Source organism: Lissotriton vulgaris, chromosome 3_1, assembly GCF_964263255.1.
Source record: "Lissotriton vulgaris chromosome 3_1, aLisVul1.2, whole genome shotgun sequence".
Lineage (NCBI taxonomy): Eukaryota > Metazoa > Chordata > Amphibia > Caudata > Salamandridae > Lissotriton > Lissotriton vulgaris.
Genome location: NC_141689.1, coordinates 153,917,030 through 153,938,129, shown reverse-complemented (window position 1 = coordinate 153,938,129; position 21,100 = coordinate 153,917,030). Strand labels below are relative to the sequence as shown.

General features: G+C 44.5%; 1 protein-coding gene across 4 annotated transcripts in view; it reads left to right on the top strand.

The window, feature by feature from the left end:
- Positions 1–21,100, top strand: part of UNC13B (unc-13 homolog B) — a 3,024,149-nt gene that overhangs the window by 2,376,128 nt on the left and 626,921 nt on the right. The window lies entirely within an intron of this gene.

The following is a 21,100-nucleotide window of genomic DNA, read 5'->3' as shown; positions in this document are numbered from 1 at the left end:
GTCCAGTCTTGAAGAGACAAGTGCCACGGCGGCTTGCTTTCGAGCATCAGGGGAGAGATGGTGAGCGATCTGTCTAAGGATCCGAATGATACCGCAGCAGGTGGAAACAGTCCTGCTGACCTGACGGTTGAATGAAAGCGAGGTATCAATTTGAACCCCCAGATTTCTGGCAAATTGACAGGGAATGGGGCAGTCCCCAAGGGAGGCTGGCTACCAATACTTTGACCAAATGTTCTGATTTCCCCCAAAGATCAAAACCTCTGTCTTCTCTCCGTTTAACTTCATGAAGTTCTGGATCATCCATTGTGAAATCGCCACCATACAGTTCCTGAAGTTCAGGGCAGAGTCCTTCACAGACTGGGTGATAGAGACTATGATTTGGGTGTCGTCGGCATTCCACAACACCTCGAGCCCAAAAGATCTTACTACCCTGGCAAGTGGGGCCACATAGACGTTAAAGAGTGTGGGACTTAATGCAGAGCCCTGGGGAACCCCACATTACACAGGTTTAGGTGAAAAAAGGAACTCACCCAGTTTCACACTTTGTTCTCTTTGATTGAGAAAGAGGCCAAAAAGCTTAAGGCAGGACTTCCGACTCCTATCTCCCTGAGACGAGTGACCAGGATGGAGGGAGACAGGGTATCGAAAGCCGCCGTGAGGTCAAGCAGGACCAGAAGAGTAGTAGAGCCCTTGTCGACCTTCAAGCGAATGTTATTGATGATCACGGTGAGGGCAGATTTGGTGCTATGTGATTTTCTAAAGCCGTGTTGTGACGCATCTAGGAGGGTGGAGTCATCCAAAAAAGTGCTGAGGTGGCGATTGAGATGTGTTTCAAGAATTTTTGCAGGGGCAGGTAGGAGGGAGATTGACCAAAAATTCTTCAATACCCCAGGGTCCAGAGTGGCCTTTTTCAAAAGGGGTTTGACGACCGCCATTTTCCAAGAGAGAGGGAAGATTCCCTCCGTGATAGCAGAGTTCATCACCTCCAACAGGGGAGGAATAGCCACTTCCCTACAAGCCATCAGAACCCTAAGCGGACAGGGATCTAGAGGGGAACCGGATTTGGTGGTATCAAGAAGCTGATTGATCCGTTCCAGAGTAAGGAGAGGGAAATTGAGGAGGCTAGGAGCGGGTTCATCCACCTGACACCCCACCGGGGGAATGGCAGGGGAAGAAGGGGATCCCAGCTCAAGGTTGAGGGATTCAAGGATATCATAGATGTCTACGATTTTCGAATGGAAAAAGGTCGAGATTCCAGCACATAACTCCTGAGTTTCCACTACGGGGTCAACAGCCTGAGTGGTGGAAAGTGTGAGAAGTTGGCCTGATACATGATGTTCACTAGTTCTAGTGATCACCTTGTATCAGTCCAAACAACCCTTATGGTGATTGGTTGTAAGTCAACCTTATAGACCAGCTATCCTAATGGTGGCATGGACAAAGCAGTCTTAGGCTAAACTCTTTTGGCATGTGAAGCCAGCTGTTTTACCACATATAACCCCTTGAATACCAAGTGAAAGGACACCACACAGGTGGTTATGAAAATAAACAAGTATTTATTAACTAACATATACCTCTGAACTCTTTATGCGGTCAGAGGGCTAAGCACATGACAAACTCTTAGGAAAAATACGTTTAAGTTGCACGATTTACAATGGTGCCCTAGGGGCACTACAATCCATATACTAAGTAAGTGGAATGTGAAAGTCAATCAAAGGAATGGAGCTGTCCAGAGGCTGTAGGATCGCGGGGACCACGCTATACTAACTTGAGGTAAGTAATAGGAGGCCCACGGAGCGCGTGTGCAGAGTGTGAACCCACACGCGAGATGCGTACAAACGTCTATGGACAGTACAGTTTTAAGAAAAAGGTGAGTACGGACGTCCCTGACTAGATAGGACTAAAACGACTGTGGAACTGGACACTAGGAAAGTCAAGCTACCCTTGAGCACCGAAATGCTCGTGTTACCTCACCCACAGGCTGCGGGTGCCTAGGTGCCAAGTCGTGTCGGGTTCCAGCGTTGAAGTCTATGGAGCCTGGAGGAAAAGATGCTGCAGGCGGTCAGGAGGAAGATGTCCGGTGTGATCCAAGGGTGGATCAGTGAAGAGAAGAACCTGAAAGCAGAGAGGACAATGTTCAAAGTCACTAGCCAGTGCTGGAGTGGAACTAGGAGTGGAACCAGATGTCGTTGTCGAGATCAGGTGAAGGTGGACGCTTGTCTCTGCAGCCACGTGGACCAGGTGGTGTCTTCGACGACCAGGATGGAGGCACGAGCTGTCCCACGCAGGCTCTCGCTGTCGGCGGTGTCGTCTCCGGATTCGGGTTCAACAGGCCTTGGCAAAGGCAACCCACGCGGTGAGTGGAAACGGCGTCTGGAGTGGACCAGGAGGGTCCGGGGTCCTCCTCTTTTGGAAGGGAGCAAGGGCCAGTCTGGAGCAACCAGACCAGCAGTGAAGTTGTCGGGTTTCGTCGTCTAGGAGGTCACTAGCCAGCCGGCAAGTGACCAGACAACGCGTCGAGCAGCAAACAGGCAGATGGGCCCCACGCAGATCTCGTGGATGCTGAAGGGCTGATCTTCGGTGCAGGAGCTGCTCGGGGTCGGGGCTTCTCAGTCCCCAAAGCACTTGGACGAGGATGCCTCTGAAGTCGTGCTGGAGCAAAGTGCTGCTTCTTTCAAGATGGCCGGTCCCACGTGTCTCGTCGCACCCACGGGTCTCAGCTGAGCTGGAGATGTAGGTAGAGGTCGGAGAGGTCTGGGAATCCGGGTCTCGTCGGGCTCTGAAGTCTGGATCCTTGCAGGAAGACGACAAAGGGAAGCCGCTGTACGCTGTACACTGATGGTGCCTGCTTGTGCAGGGTGGACACTCCTTGCCCACAAGGGAGATTTTCTTCAGTCTTCTGTGGAGCAGAACGTCGAAGTCCAGAGTTTCTTCTTGTAGAGTTGATCATGATAATCTAATTTGGAATGGGACCAGCTCCTACCTTTATTCAGCTAAAGGGGGCTGCACTACGACTAGGTCCCTCCTCTGGGTGGGACCAGGAAGGGGGGTGGTTACACCCCCTTTCCTTTGTCCGGTCTTGCGCCAGCTCTGGGGGCTGGAGTGCCCCAGGAACTGGTTTAGACCGGAGTATGCACAGGGACACCTTGTGTGCCCAAGGCATGTCTCATTCCTTGTGGAGAAGTGTGGCTCAATGGTTAGAGTGGCAGACCTTGATGCAGAGCTCTGGCCCGGGACCAGGGTTCGATTCCCACCTCGGCGGGTCTCGGGCTCAAAAATTCCTCGGACCTGATATTCTCGCCTCAGTGCCTATTCCAATCATGGGTCCCACGCTGCAACTCTGGGCAATAGCTTGCTTAATCTCCACAACGGCCCCACCAGCGCTAGGATGCCTGGCTTCACCCTGGGGGTGCCCAGGAGTGGACACTTCACAGGGAAATCCAGGAAGGGTTCCACAGCGGTATGAGTAATAGCGCCACGAAACCGCTTGGTAGCAGTGCGCTCTACAAATACTTTACATTTACATTCCTTTCAGCCCTGTCCTACCTAATACACAAAATCCTGTCTGGGGTGGTGCTAGCACCTCCCAAGGCAGGAAACCCTTTGTCCAAGCCTCCCTCGCTGGAAGGACTCCCAGCAGCAGGAGGTCAGACTTGTGTCTGTGGTGGCAGCATCCATTTTGTGATGCTGAGGCTCGAGTTAACTTTAACCGGGGTTCACTGTTACATACATGTCGTGTCCCTCTAGAAGGGTAGAATGCTACCCCCGACGCCAGAATTGGCGAGGGGGTAGTATTCCAATTCATATGACACCTTACTCGACATGTTTTGATAATGCTATACCAAAGTTAGCATTTAACCGCGAGGATTATAATGCACTTAAGAGTATATGGTATAACGTTATCATGGAACAGCTATTAGGACTTGGTTCCGCAAGCTGCAAACGGGCTCAGCTCATGCCAGAGCACCATCTCACATAATTCCAAGCACTCTGCCTTCAGGATTGATAAGGCCTGCCATAGGAGTGACTGATAGGAATATATGTGTCCATTTTAGGTTTAGATATAGGGAACTATATCTAAAGCAAAGGGTGATTACACCACCTTGCCCCAGCTGTCGTGCAGCCAGTTGTGTCTTTTTAGATGGCCAGCCAGAGGTGGCATAATACATGCTTCAACCCCTGGTAGGCCCTGGTTACACCTATGCCCTGGGTACTTATAGTACACCGACAACTTTGCTGCTGGTCTGGTTGCTCCAGACTGGCCCTTGCTCCCTTCCAAAAGAGGAGCACCCCGGACCCTCCTGGTCCACTCCAGACGCCGTTTCCACTCACCGCCTGGGTTGCCTTTGCCAAGGCCTGTTGATACCGAATCCGGAGACGACACCGCCGACAGCGAGAGCCTGCGTGGAACAGCTCGTGTCTCCATCCTGGTCGTCGAAGACACCACCTGGTCCACGTGGCTGCAGAGACCAGCGTCCACCTTCACCTGATCGCGACGACGACACCTGGTTCCACTCCTGGTTCCACTCCAGTCACTGGCTAGTGACTTTGAACATTGTCCCCTCTGCTTTCAGGTTCCTCTCTTCACCAATCCACCCTTGGATTGCACCGGACATCTTCCTCCTGACCGCCTGCAGCATCTTTTCCTCCAGGCTCCATAGACTTCAACGCCGGAACCCGACACGACTTCGCACCTATGCACCCGCAGCCTGTGGGTGAGGTAACACGAGCATTTTGGTGCTCAGGGGTAGCTTCACTATCCTTGTGTCCAGTTCCATTGTCGTTTCAGTCCTACCTAGTCAGGGACGTCCGTACTCACCTTTTCTTTAAACTGTACTTTCCATAGACAATTGTACGCATCTCGCGTGTGAGTTCACACTCTGCACACGCGTTCTGTGGGCCTCCTATTACTTACCTCCAGTCAGGGTAGTGTGGTCCCAGTGATTCTACAGCCTCTGGACAGCTCCATTCCTTTGATTGACTTTCGCATTCCATTTATTTAGTATATGGTTTGTTGTGCCCCTCAGGCGTTCCTGTAAATACTGTGCAAACTCGTATTTCCTTTCAAGTATTGTCATGTGCTTAGCCCTCTGACCTCATAAAGAGTTCATAGGTGTATGTTAGTTAATAAATATCTATGTGGTGTCCTTTCATGTGGTATTCAAGGGGTTATATGTGGTAAAACAGCTGGCTTCACATGCCATTCAGAGTTTAGCCTAAAGACTGCTTTTGTCCACGCTACTAGGATAGCTGGTCTATAAGGTTGACTTACAACCAATCACCATAAGGGATGTTTGGACTGATACAAGGTGATCACTAGAACTAGTGAGCATCATATATCAGGCCAACTTCTCACAGCAATGTCATCAGTTCTGCGCGTTGGAATTTCCAAGGCGGCACTCGCTCGGAGACGCTTTTCGTTGCGAGTGGAGTTGCGGTCTGTTGTACGCCTTTCCGCCTATACCACTTCTGCCCAGAGTGCTGAAGGAGATCAAGCGCGACCGGGCCCAAGTCATCCTTGTGGCTCCGGACTGGGCACGAAGGTACTGGTATCCCGAGCTACTCAGTATGTTAGTCGATCCCCTGGTTCGTCTGCCTCTTCAGGAGGACCTTCTGTCGCAGCAGCAGGGGACGGTCCTCCACCTGAACCTGTCCAGTCTCCACCTCCATGCTTGGAGATTGAGCGGCAACAGGTGAGGCCATTTAACTTGCCTCCTGAAGTCTGTAACATCATTCTGGCAGCCAGGCGTCCCTCCACAAAGTCGTTATACACCTGCAGGTGGAATAGATTTGTGGCATGGTGCACAGCAAAGGCTGTGGATCCCCTTAATGCCCCTCTTTCTGAGGTTCTCCTCTTTCTTCTCTCTCCTGCCCAGCAGGGCTCTGCTCTGGGCACTGTCAAGGGCTATCTCTCAGCTCTTTCAGCCTTTCTGAGGCTGCCTGATCAACCTTCTTTGTTCAAGTCCCCTATCGTTAATCGATTCCTGAAGGGCATCACTCATACGTTCCCTCCTGTTCCCTTCGTGATGCCTCAGTTGGACTTGAACCTGGTTCTTACGTTTCTGATGTGCGCTCCCTTTGAGCCACTTCACAACTGTCCTCTCCGTCTCCTTACTCTGAAGACTGCCTTCCTGGTAGCCATCACCTCTGCCAGGAGAGTGAGTGAGCTCCAGGCTCTATCTTGTAAGTCTCCTTTCCTTTCAGTCCATCCAGACAAGGTTGTGTTCCGAACGAGGCACTCCTTCCTACCCAAGGTAGTCACGGCCTTCCACATTGGGCAATCCATCACCTTGCCGACCTTCTTTCCGCCTCCGCACCCCTTCGAGAGAGGAAGAGAGGCTCCACCGTCTGGACCCAAAACGTGCGCTCTCATTTTATTTGAATAGCACACAACAGTTCCGGGTGGATGATCAACTCTTTGTTGGATACGCAGGCGCTAAGAAAGGGAAAGCGGTGCACAAGCGGACCATCTCCCAGTGGATCATCTTGTGCATCCAGGCGTGTTACTCCTTGGCTAAGAAGGAACCCCCTGTTGGGCTGAGGGCTCATTCCACTCGAGCCACAGCCACTACAACTGCTTTTGGCCGAGGTGTGCCCTTGCAGGACATTTGCCAGGCGGCTACGTGGGCCTCGCTGCACATGTTTGCGCGACATTATTGCCTAGACAGTCAAGTCCGGAAGGATGGCTACTTTGGCCGTTCCGTCCTCCAGGACTTTCTGGTGTGATTATTGGTTCGCAGACCCACCGCCACGGGGTTGGTATTGCTGGGGTATCTATTCTAAGGTAAGGAATCTATCACTAACGTGTCTCTTTCAGATGCACAAGTTACTACTTGTGTAACGATATATTTGTAAGAGACATTAGTTAGTGATAGATTCCTTACCGAAGCACCCATCCTCCCCGTTCTGCGAACCGATATCTAGGATTAAGGTCATCCCCTTTCAGGGCCCTAGTTTCATGGCACCAGTGTTGGTTTTTGGCATGGCTCTGCGCTTCTGGCGCGGAAAAGCTGTGTCTAAGAACGGACGTCATCACGCGGAGGCGGCGTCTAAGTACTCCGACAACGTCATCACGGCGCCCACGACGCCGACGACGGACGCGGAGCCGCAGACGATGCCTACCGACGCGCAAGGGTACTGCTACGCAAAAGTTTCCGGATCCAGTCTGACGCCTGGGGATATTCTAAGGTAAGGAATCTATCACAAACTAATGTCTCTTACAGATATATCTTTACACAAGTAGTAACTTGTGCATTAGGCCACATGAGTCCATAGTTTCCACCAATGAAAGGGTGTCACCAGAGCTCATATTTTCCAGCTGAAAGTTAAAGTCACCTAGAAGGGTGATGTTGGGCCTATCACTGAAGGGTTCTAGCAACTTAGTCACGACCTGGCTAATAGCAGATCTAGGACCTGGCGGCCTATAAAACAAGATGACGGAAAACGAGACAGAGGGAGTGGAGTTAATGGAGAAATACAAAGCCTGAAATGAATCTGATGGGATAGAAAGACATTCAGTACGACAGATGGAGAAGGTTTTGTGTAGTATTCCTAGCCCTCCACCTCTTCGCCCAATTCTGTCCATCCTTGTCAGGGCATAGCCATTAGTAATTGCATCTACAAGGTCGGGACCTCAGGAATCCGTAGCCCAGGTTTCAGTGATGAACACCCAGGAGGGTTTCCTCAAGGAGATAAAGTCCCTGAAGGCAATATTATTTTTGATAACAGATCTTACATTGATAAGGAGGCCCTCTTCAATAACCCGGGAGGGGGGTAGCAGAGACACGCTAGCGGGCGGCTGTGCCTTTAGAGTATTCACTTTCCTGGGGCAGTCATCTTTACATCTACAGCTGAAAGAACCCAGAAATGCTTCAGGGCGGAGAGTGTGATGGCAGGTCTTTCTAAGAGGTTTTAGATCCAAGAGCGCTTGTACGGAGTTTGCTGATATTCCTTTCTATCATACTAATTCCCTAGGGTGTTCATCAAGTTGATGAAGGTGGTTGCAACTCCTCTGTGGAGGCCAACTCAACCCAGGCAGTTGCCATCCACCTTTAGACTACGGTCAACCTCTTGCAATCTCTGGGGTTCACTATCAACATGCCAAAATCACACCTGATTCCCTCAGACACTCCCTATCATTGGAGCTGTTCTACACACAGTGCAGTTTCGGGCCTATCCTCCGGAGAGGTGAGTCCTGGATATTCAGGCTATGATACCAATTTTTCAGTCTCTATTCTGGATTTCAGTGAGACTGACCCTGAGGCTGTTGGACCTCTTGGCCTCCTGTGTCCAGCTTTTGACTCAGGCACACTGGAATAAGCTGGTTCTGCAGTGTGACCTGAAGGCCCAGTGGGCGCATCATCAGGGAAATCTCTCCGACATGGTCCAGATATCGGAGGGAACTGCAAAAGACCTGCAGTGGTGACTATCACACTGCAATTGGATCAGTAGCAAGCCTTCTCCCTTCCCTAACCAGATCTAATGGTGGTGACGCATGCATCATTCCTGGTGGGGTGGCCTTCTTGGAGAGGTGTATATCTGAGGACTCTGGTTTTCAGCTAAGTCCCAGCTTCACATGAACCTGTTGGACTTCAGGCGATTCACTTGACATTAAAAGCCTTTCTTCCTTCAATCAAGGGAAGGCTGGTGCAGGTATTCACGGACAGTACCACTGCCATGTGGTACTGCAACAAGCAGGATGGGGGTAGGGTTGTGGACCCTTTAGTGAGATGCTTTGGACATGGCTGGAATGGCATTTCCCTGGTGGTACAGCATCTGCCTTGATCTCTGAACACCAGAGCGGACAAATTCTGCTCTCATCGTGGCTCTAGGCTCCTGGCATGGAAAGTCGCAAATGTAACAGACGTGAGTGCGCCCAGGTGGCACCTATATAGGCAAAGCACTCGTTACTTCTGGTGTCGACGTGGAGCAGAGTGACCCCCCCGTACCAATCTGCAGGGCTGCTGCATGAAAATCTTTCAGATCCAATGTGATGCATGCGGATATTCAAAGATCAGGAATCTGCAGCTAGATAGTCTCTACCAAATAAGGCGTTACTGAAGGGAAGTAACATGTTCAACTTGTTTAATGGGCAGTAGCCTTCATTACTGCCTATCATTTGTGAAAAGCATTAGGGAGCTGCATGCCTAATGCATTTCTCAGCTCTACACGGTTTTCCACTATGGTGCATCGATCCCTCGTTCAAGGATTTTCCTTAAGTTCAGTTTGGTAAGGCTAAGCTTTTTCCTTACTTTATTACTTTAGTCTGTAGGCTTATTCTTATTCACAGCATCTTCCTGCTACTTCTGAGTTTGCACGAAAAACAATCAGAGCGCTATGCAAAGTTCCCAAGGCAGTGTAATGGCAAGGACGCCAACTTCTTATCCCAGACCCCAGATATACCTAGTAAAAATTGTTGTCCAGAGATTTTTGGTTTTTAATTTGTGTTTTTACATCATTAGAGAAGTAATTTAGCTTGGGTAGAAATTGATCCGGGCTGAATGTTTCTGGACGGCATTTTTTTAAAAATTGTGGATGTGTTGAAGTGATGATATTTCAGGAGCAATGAGACCAATATACTTAATTTTGGTGTCAAATCTTAGGTTTTGGGGTTCAGGTAGTCTTATGAGAAAAAAATAACTCCTCAGAACAACCCTTCCACTGTTTCCAAAGTAACGGCTTTAATAGAGGAAGAAGAGACATATATAGAATATGACATTGGTGCAAAGTCACGAAGCAGGACAGATTTCTCGAACTCCCTGTACTGAAGATCATCAAATGTGTGACAGTCCGAACTAGTTTTCAACACACGCATAATATATTTTATGTCTCAGCAAATCCTTTTAGAAACTTCACAAGTTTAGCAGTTAAAGCTCCAAGCTTTGTTCCAATTTTGCTCATAGTGTCATCAATCGTAATATGTGCCTTGATAAGAACACTGGACTTGTCTGGGTTAAGTTTCTTGTACAGAATAGAAAGCGGGATTAAGCCTCTCTTCTCTCCTGTTTTCTAAATTATTAATAACTCTGACAATCCTTGAGCTAAGAACATTTTAACAAATCTAAGTAGCACAATAATTTCATCTGTGTCATTTGACAGTATAATTAATCGATTGGAACCATTTGGAACAGCCCACTCGACATGTGGCACAACACAAAAGTCAGAATTCTTCAATTTGCTGTTAAGTTCTTGAACAATATAACCCATACCTTTTGAATATATCTCTACAGACACCAACTCCTCATTAACAATCATTCCACTTGCAATATTTGGAAATTCAGTGTTCACTGAAACATCAGCAGTATTTCGGGCAAGTAACATCTCAAAGTTTATCTAGTTTAATATTAATGTTCAGAATTTATCAAGTTTCATAGATATAGGTGTCAAATCTTTGATGTATACAAGGTCAATTGTTCCACTTGTAGACATTAGTCTGATTCTCTCACATTCTTTGACAGATAGTTCAAGATAACTGTCAAAGACAATGTGAAGTTCTTGTAAGGTGCACACTAACTTTAATATCTCTAGAATAGTTTGAATAACATCTCCGAAGTTTTGCATGGATGAAATCTTGACCATTCACATTTGTGACATTTAGCCCTTTTCAAGCTCTTGTACGAATAAGTACTTCACTGGTTTGGTTGCAACATTTTCATAAAATAAGGAGTTGTTGGAAAAAGATCATGCAACAGAATGGTCTTGTAAATTCACCTCTTTCTTTTGCTACATTCATAGCTCTATGTGCTTGCAAAAGTTGTTTTTTTGTAACCTGTTTTGTATTGGCTGGTTTGACGAAACTCTTACTATGGCAATGAAAACATGGAAGTTTAGCTTTAGTGAATATGTCAAACAACCTTTTCTCTTTCAATGAAAATTTCTCCTGCTTCAGGTCTGTGTATAGTTTCGATCTATGTTCCAGGACATCTAGTAGACGTGCCTTTATATCGTTATCCACATATTGTTTGGTCACGAAGTTGTGTAGTCGCACAGGCAGTCATTTCGAAGGAGTTTCCTAGCTGCTGCTTGAATTGAAGAAGGCTGTCAGTATGTTTATTAAAACGTTCCCCTCTCTTTCCCACAAGTTTGTGGTGAGGAACTGTTTCTCGATGGTCCATTCATTTTCAATTTGTAATCTCTGAAAACATTGCAAATAGAAAAGAATTCATGGTAAACTAGCTGCCATTGATCAACATAATCACTTTGACGTGTCTTCCCAACAGTTCCCTTGGAGCTTTTCAGAAATCTCTCGATAGTCTGGTCCAGTTTCATATCTGGAGCCACAGGACTGAGCCTTCCCTCTCTGTCTTTCACCACAAATTGTCTGGATGAATATTCTGAAAAGGTTTGGTTTTTCCACCTCTGGCTTTTAACTCTTTCCAAATACCAGGACCCAAATCTCTGGCAGTTTATGAAATCGAATTTGTGAAACACAGTAACCAGTGTCTCCACTGTCTTCACGTGCAGCTCCCAATCACATTCCTGATCAGCATGGTCCAAGATGTTCACTAGAGCTATCATGTGTAAAACATTTCCCTAGTACTTGCAAAGTTCTGATTTTTCTTCACATTGTTTGACAAACTCTATGAACTTGGTTTTCTGATTATGAACTGAGTGTATTGAACATTGCCTGGCTTTGCATTATGTCTTTTGAATGAAGTGCACCCTGTGCCTTGTTCACTTCTGAGATAAGATATGCAAAACCTAATTTGTCATTCGTGTTCCAGAAAGCATTGCAACGCAATGCCTCTATAGCCTCTGATATGGTGAGCATACCTTTTATTTTTGGAAAACCTTTATTGTAGCATTCAATAAAAATACAAGTATGGGCCTACAACCGCGGGGGCCGGCCGCTAAAAAAATTAAAATCTCCAATATCACCGTACAACATGGCTCATCAGCCGACAATCCCGACGTCTGGCAGCGATTCAGGATAAGGATTTTATTTAGAATGCACAGATGGGTTCCAGGATGAGACAAAGGTTTCATTTTATATTTTATAAGAGAGGATCAGGTGCTATACAATCAAACGGAATGCGGGGGGCAGGGTAAAAAACAGGATTGAGATCTGTACGAAAGAAAACAAAATATACATTCCATAATGCACCGGCACTCAGAGCCTGCCCACCCAGGAGTCAGGATAGCATAAAAGCATAAGCACGAAAATCGAGCACATAGTAAGAGTCCAGTTGATTCATAGTTATACTGATCCTTAAAAAAGAAAGAAAGAAAGAAAGAAAGAAAGAAAGAAAGGCCATAGAAAGTAAAAAAGGCAAAATAAAAAACACCCCTCCAACCCCCCACCCTGCACCCCTGCAAATGGCTGTAGCCTGACCCCACTAGCAGCGTGCCTGTCACCCCTAATAACTAAGACCCCAAAGGTAGGAGAAAGAACGGAGGAGGGCATAATCCGTGTGTGCTCCCGGTCCTTTTAGACCCCCCCGCCTGAGACAGCCACCCCTATCATTATGAAAACAAGTTTAAGACAACAATATAGATGAACATAGAGGGTACCGTGTGACACCGCCCAGCCTCTCAGAGCAAACAATTACAAGTCCAACATTTATAAACGCCATGCCAACAATTCCCGACCCAGTCGATCTCAACCTTGGCCCTTCCGAACAAGAACATGAACCCCTCCCAGCGAGACCCAAAGACACACAAAGAAGCAATGAAGAGGCAGAGAGTAATCAGAAAGCAGTCCATGGCTACCGGCAGGCAGTGAGTCCACAGGAACCGTAGACGCAGACGGACTCTCCCTCCTGGTTGAACAGTCCCAATGTGTCTCGCACAGGAGTCGCAGCGTCACCAGGAAAGGAGAAGATGACCACAAAAGAAATAGGCAGTCACAGACAAGAGTCTCCGGGGGGGGGGGCGTGCCTGACGTTATCTCCAAAGCCGGTGATGGTGGAAGGTCCAGCAATACCATGATATCCTCGAGAACACAATCCCCCAGGGCACCATCCGATGGATCCAATACTTGTTTCCTCACGGGGCTCTCGCACGGAATCAAAATGGACGCGGTAGGAATGGCTGTAGATTCCGGTTCCAACGATAGGGCCGGGCCCGGTTCCATCCGGAGCATCGCAGATAAGCGCGTGTCCAATTTGCTCACCAAAGTATCCACATGTGAGCAAAATGCCCAAAGTTCCGCCAGTATTGACCTCAGTGATGGCTCATGCACCGCTCGATTTATAGTGTCAAGCCCGACATCAGTCACAATCATCTCCCCGGGTGAATCTGGCATCTTCGGGGGGGACAGACAGGACTACGAAAGTGCAATTGCGAGGGGTGACCAGTCTTCCTCCGCAGCCACGGTCAACCCGGTGAAGGCCGCAGGCCAGAGACCCCGAACCACCGAACCCCGGGGACCGCGAACCGGGGCCGCGGGACGGGGGCCCCCACCCGCAGCCGGCAGCAAGCTGACTCACCCCTCGGTCGATGCTGAGCGATGGAAACTATCGCTGCCAATTTTGGGCTGAATTAAAGCCTCCACTCCGGTCGACCGGACCCAGCCCGATCCTCCTGGCCGATGTTGTTGCACTACAGCCCGGCTGTGAAAGTACTCCAGGCCCCGGCTTCACCGCTGGAGTAGGCCGCAAACTTCAACACGATGGAACTTCGTCAAACAAGGTGATAAAAATATCCGGATATCACCATCGGAGTGTGGAACAGTTCATGCACATAGAGACTAGGCGTAAAGGCAGGATAGCGTACAGGATATCGTGGCGGGTTACGGAGGTCGGCGGAGCCGGGAGCCTAAGCAGCCATCTTGCTTGCTGACGTAGCTCCTCCCATGAGCATACCTTTTAACAAATGAACATGAGTTCTGCTCCATACTGACTGGACAGTTTTGCTTCCAAAGATGTCAGCCTCAATAAGTGCATAGTCTCTGCCACATCCACTGAGATAACTTCCTGCACACCGCAAGCCAACTTTTTTCAATGTGGAAAATGCCCATTATTGGAGAAAGATCATCAAATTCTACTGGATTGCTCATGAAAATGTCAGCTACAATACGTAAAACACCATCATAGAAAATTGGCAGGATAGGCTGGTGTTCAGGCTGAGCACGCACATTTTTCTATAGCTGTATATAATGTTGCGTAGTTTGTGACTGGAAATGGGATTTCTGGTAAAAACCCAACTTTCTACAGTGGGACAGTATTCTGGGAGATTAGAGCATGAATTACTGCCCACGGACGAACTGGCTTTTCTTCATCCTTCAGTCCGCCCCGAATAAGCAGTATGTTAAATTTAGTTAAATCAGCTGTGCGGACCACAGCATCAGGTAGAAGAAGATCCATGTCCTCAGGGACTTTGAAACCGTCTGGTAGACAGGGATGTGTTGATGGCTTGTGGTGATTTTGCACACATTGTCAAGACAGTTGGGTTATAATTTTTCAGCTTCGTTTTTTTATGCCTACAGCTGACACAGCTTGTTTTCCAGCAGCTACTTCATTGGTACATTCTTAAAAAAGCATCATGGCAGTATCATGTGTGCTGGATGTTCCAGACAAGCCAGATCTGTCTTCAAAATCATCAACAGCAGCAATTGTAAATCCTTTCTTGGTAAAGTGATTTGGAAGTAGATTCACAAGATTTTAAAACATGAACTGCTAACGAGTTCCTGCTCCGTATTATGTCATTATAACTTATTGATGCACCAATATTATTAATTTAAGTGATTCACTTTCTACTTTTGCACTTGTCATAGATTGCGTGGGAGGTAATCATTTGTAGGCAAGTTTTCTTTTTGCCGTGATATAAATAATAAAACATGATTTGGAAAAGACCGTACATCTGCACAGCATAAACCTGTTGGTTCATAGGATTGTCTTCCACTTTTTTGCTTGTATCTTCAAAGCCATCCTCAATGTTGTCGACTTCTGTTCCCAACTTAACCCTTTCCGTGCTCAAGACGGCTCCACGCCGTCATGCTACTGCTGCTCCTCCCACGTGCCACTTAATCCCCGCCTGTGCGGGCGAATTAATGAGCGGGCGGGTCATGACGGCACCACACCGTCATGAGCACACGTCGCCCGTGACTCATGATGGTGTGGAGCCGTCATAAGCGCCGCGCCCGCCACCTAGCCGCCCCGCGCTACGGCGGAATTCGTGCCGCAGGGAAGGGGTTAAAGACTATAGTTTGTAAAATTTTTGCTTTGCTGATAATAAACAATGATGTAAAAAGTGTTCAGACAACATCAGACATTCTTGTTGACTCCCATGATTTGCAGAGATCCGGGGCATCACAACATTTTTCAGTAAGTCCAAAATCTAAATCTTTCAGGACATTTCTCAAAATGGTTCCTACTGATTTTACAATTGAGAAAAAAACAAGGACCCCCTGGGTATCAAAAATACACAGATTCCTAGGGCAGGGTGAAAACCAATGTGAGTTCAAAATCCTAGGCCATCCATAGAATAAGTGACCAAACAAGCTGGGACCAAAGGAAGAAAAGAATTGTCGGGAGATAATGTGTATATTAAAAAATATATATATTTAATTAAACATAGGTAAAAATCATATAGAGACTCAGGTGATAAGTCAAACTATATGATACAATAAAACAATGACATTTAATTTTTGAACACAATACATCAAATACATTCATTAAAAAGCAAAAACATCATAGTAACAGTATGAATCCTGGCTAGTTTTGACAATTATATACAAAAAAGAGGTGTTTACTGAGACAACAATTGCACTTATAACAAAATAATTAAATGGACTCGACGCGCGTTTCGGCAGTAGAAGAACTGCCTTCTTCAGGAGTCTTTGATGGAACTCTGTAAAGAATATTATAGGAAACAAAGTTATACATAACAGTGCATATGTTCTTTTACAATTTTATTACACCTATCTAATCACATTTCTAATAATTCGTCTCATAAAAATAGACTTCGTAACAATTCTTTATCTAACCGGGAGGTCCAGACTTATTAATTGGTCACTTAGCGTCATATAATAGATTGATATATTTACAACATTAGTGCAGTACTCAGCTTAACATAAAGAACCGTGATATTGGTACAGTTGATTGTCATAAACAACATTCATAAATAATTTCCCAATTAGAGACTCATGTTTTAAACTGATCCTACATGAAGTATTGTGATCTCAATTCTGAATCCATATATATCAAATCACTTACATGTCAAAAGAATCGATGATAACTTCTTTGTTATTTTTAGAAAGGAAAGCCAAAACCAGAAAAACAGGGCCACTTGATGGAGGTGATACCTGATATTAAACAGAAATTGTGATGATATAGACTGCATGATTGAAAGGGGCAGAGAACACCTTGAACACAATGGGTCAACTCAAGAACAATAGCCTAGTGCAATAATGTAGTCTCTGATGGGTGGGGGCGACAGGTTCATAAGTTGAATACACCTGTAGTTATCTGGGAAAGTACAGATCTGTTGATTTGATCATTGAGCGATGTATTCTTTATTTAACCAAAAATGGCTAATCTTGTAGCTGAAAATTTTGATAAAGATGGAGCTATTCCCTATAGGTTCTTGTTGACATATATATAACAGAAAACAAATTAATGGGAGAGATATTCAGCCATTACGGATAATGATATAGAACCCGTTATTAGTTGGGCAGTATCCTAGGCGAACAAATAAATGGATTTCCATAAAAAGAAGAGAAAGTTACCTAATGTTATCACTGCAAGGATATGGTGGCTCACTGTGGCGAGGTTGTTCCCTTCATGATAATGTTCAGTAGATGGTAAGTGGCAATCACTATAGGCAAGTATATAGAAAACATATATAAACTGATGCTGGATCATTCCTCTGTTTGTCGGTTATACATTGATAGCTATTATAGTGAAACTATTAGGGCTGAAAGTGCTCAATTATTTGTAAGCTCGAGATTTACGAAAATTACCTTTAAGTTTGTAGTTGTTTGTCTTTCAATCGTGGTAGCCGTATCGAATTTGTAAAAAAACGCCCATGGCGTTGGAAAGGCTGAAAAATATAAATAATGGTGTAGCGAGCGTTAGTTACTACCTAAAAAAACGCTGGGTCAGAAAATGACAAGCGCTGGATTGTAATGGAAACCATCCTGTGATACTAAACGCTAAGCGTCAAAGAGATGGAGCTGTGGCCAAAGACTTGTAAACTCGAGATTTACGAAATTTACCTTTAGGTTTGTAGTTGTTTGTCTTTCAATCGTGGTAGCCGTATCGAATTTTTAAAAAAAGCCCATGGCGTTGGAAAGGCTGAAAAATAGATTATAGTTTAAATAGAGTAGTCATTAGCAGAGCGCACACCCATTTACCCCGGCGAAGCTATTCAACTTTTCGTCCGCCTGGAACTGCACCATCCTGCAGCCCGTGATACTTCTCTTTTATCAAGGTGAGAATAGTGTCCAGTTTAAATATCTGGAACCACGCAATTTTTAGATGTGGCTCTTTACCTAATCTTAGCCTATCTGATATTTATCTGCAGTAACCCAACAACTTTCGGAATTCAGCCGCGTTACATCCAGCGACTATTCCGACTCGTTTTACAAAGCGGAACAGCACCATCTTGCTGCCGGCAATTAGATATCTCTTTAAAGGTAACTATTCTTTGGCCACAGCTCCATCTCTTTGACGCTTAGCGTTTAGTATCACAGGATGGTTTCCATTACAATCCAGCGCTTGTCATTTTCTGACCCAGCGTTTTTTTAGGTAGTAACTAACGCTCGCTACACCATTATTTATATTTTTCAGCCTTTCCAACGCCATGGGCGTTTTTAAAAAAATTCGATACGGCTACCACGATTGAAAGACAAACAACTACAAACTTAAAGGTAATTTTCGTAAATCTCGAGCTTACAAATAATTGAGCACTTTCAGCCCTAATAGTGTCACTATAATAGCTATCAATGTATAACCGACAAACAGAGGAATGATCCAGCATCAGTTTATATATGTTTTCTATATACTTGCCTATAGTGATTGCCACTTACCATCTACTGAACATTATCATGAAGGGAACAACCTCGCCACAGTGAGCCACCATATCCTTGCAGTGATAACATTAGGTAACTTTCTCTTCTTTTTATGGAAATCCATTTATTTGCTCGCCTAGGATACTGCCCAACTAATAACGGGTTCTATATCATTATCCGTAATGGCTGAATATCTCTCCCATTAATTTGTTTCCTGTTATATATATGTCAACAAGAACCTATAGGAAATAGCTCCATCTTTATCAAAATTTTCAGCTACAAGATTAGCCATTTTTGTTAAATAAAGAATACATCGCTCAATGATCAAATCAACAGATCTGTACTTTCCCAGATAACTACAGGTGTATTAAACTTATGAACCTGTCGCCCCCACCCATCAGAGACTACATTGTTGCACTAGGCTATTGTTCTTGAGTTGACCCATTGTGTTCAAGGTGTTCTCTGCCCCTTTCAATCATGCAGTCTATATCATCACAATTTCTGTTTAATATCAGGTATCACCTCCATCAAGTGGCCCTGTTTTTCTGGTTTTGGCTTTCCTTTCTAAAAATAACAAAGAAGTTATCATCGATTCTTTTGACATGTAAGTGATTTGATATATATGGATTCAGAATTGAGATCACAATACTTCATGTAGGATCAGTTTAAAACATGAGTCTCTAATTGGGAAATTATTTATGAATGTTGTTTATGACAATCAACTGTACCAATATCACGGTTCTTTATGTTAAGCTGAGTACTGCACTAATGTTGTAAATATATCAATCTATTATATGACGCTAAGTGACCAATTAATAAGTCTGGACCTCCCGGTTAGATAAAGAATTGTTACGAAGTCTATTTTTATGAGACGAATTATTAGAAATGTGATTAGATAGGTGTAATAAAATTGTAAAAGAACATATGCACTGTTATGTATAACTTTGTTTCCTATAATATTCTTTACAGAGTTCCATCAAAGACTCCTGAAGAAGGCAGTTCTTCTACTGCCGAAACGCGCGTCGAGTCCATTTAATTATTTTGTTATAAGTGCAATTGTTGTCTCAGTAAACACCTCTTTTTTGTATATAATTGTCAAAACTAGCCAGGATTCATACTGTTACTATGATGTTTTTGCTTTTTAATGAATGTATTTGATGTATTGTGTTCAAAAATTAAATATGTCATTGTTTTATTGTATAATATAGTTTGACTTATCACCTGAGTCTCTATATGATTTTTACCTATGTTTAATTAAATATATATATTTTTTAATATACACATTATCTCCTGACAATTCTTTTCTTCCTTTGGTCCCAGCTTGTTTGGTCACTTATTCTATGGATGGCCTAGGATTTTGAACTCACATTCCTACTGATTTTACTGCATCCTGTGATCTTATTTTGGCAGCAAGAACTTCAGAGTCAAATCAGCGGCGAACAGCGTAAGTGGCTCATTCTTTTTGTTAGACTGAAAAAGCCGAATTTGGTCATTATCGCTTGAGCTTCCTAATCTGTGACGTGGGTTGGCACAACTGTTGAAACATTTTTAATTCATCGGTCATGGATAGGTTGGGTTTAAGACAAAGTGTATTGTCTAGTGGATACTCACTTTTTCTCCTCATTCATGGTCTTGTCTTTTATTTGTTATATTCTTGTGTACAAAATGTATATCTTGTTGTAATTCTTATGTGATTGCATTTCCAATTAATGTTTTTAAAGACTGATAATCCTTTTTATATGCATTGAACATTTTTATAATTGTATATATGTATCCGCGTAGTTGCACACTATATTTAAAAATATACGGTTGTAGTTTCTCTCCCCTGCTGCGGATGGATGTGGTGTTTAAATGAGGGTTGTGTGGAAATTAGGCAAATCTGACTCTAACATGAAAGGTTAACGGGTCTGCCAAAGGAAAAGCATATTTTCTTGATTGTACATTCTCACCAGGAAAATCTAAATTTCATTATTATGGGTCAATACAGTTTCATCAAGGTTGACCATTATCTCTCTGATCTCACTAATTGTGAACCTATAGCCAGCACTTTAGTGGCTTTAACACATTATTTGCTTTTTCAAAGAGTGCAAACTTAGCTGAAGGCTGCTAGTTACGTTGCTGCTTGGGAGCTCATTGTACATTCATATTTTTGAATGAATGCACACTTGCAGTTTTGGTGGGCATACAAATCTGCTGCAAATACATTCACCTCATCGTTTAGATAAGCTATTCGGCTGAAATCATCTTGGAAGAAACTAGCTGCCGATAAAAATGTTTGCCCTTTTAGACTCACATACTCTGTACTTTAGTCTTTCATCAATCCCTGTGGCCCTTGTTCTGGCTAAACCACAGATAACACACTGAAGATCTTCTGCTTTCTGATCAGTTGTTGGAGATGGACAAGGGGTAGCCATCGATCTTCTAAGTGGATGGGCATTCGGTTTGGTTGGTTTTGCTTTCTCAGAAGACTTTAATTTTTTTTGTGGTTCACTGGTTCCTGCTATTTTTTGATGAATTTTTTCCAAGTGTTTTTTCCATTGCAGCACTTGTTGTTACCGTGATAAAATATTCAATCCTTTTCACCCATCAGGTTTCAATCTTATGTGAACTTAGTCTTACCGTATTTATGCAGCCTCTCGAACTCTATTCTGTCCAGCCGCAGTTGATGTTAGCTTTTCTTTTGAATCAGTTTGCCATATGACACATTTTTATTTTAGAAGGAGATTTTATAGTTCGCAACACTCTTTAAGGAGGTAAATATCCTCTGATAACACCTGCTTTGCTTATGTTTACGTATTTGAATCAACGGAAAACCTGAAACAAAAACAATATCAAAATAAATTACCAATATGATGGCTAAAACACATAATTATAGAGCCGCCATTTTGGGAAATAGCAGAACTGTTGTTCTGAAGAGTTATTTACTGTCTCTATAAGAGTACTTGTCTCCCAAATCCTGCATTATGACACCAAAATGAACTATATAGGTCTCCTGGTTCCTGGAATATTGCATCATCACTGCAGCACATCTGGCATTTTTTAAAATGTCGACCAGAAAATGTCAGCTCAGATTAACAATGCCCACCCAAGCTAAATGACTTCTCTAATGATAGGAAAATACAAATCAAAAACGAAAATCTCTGGACAGCA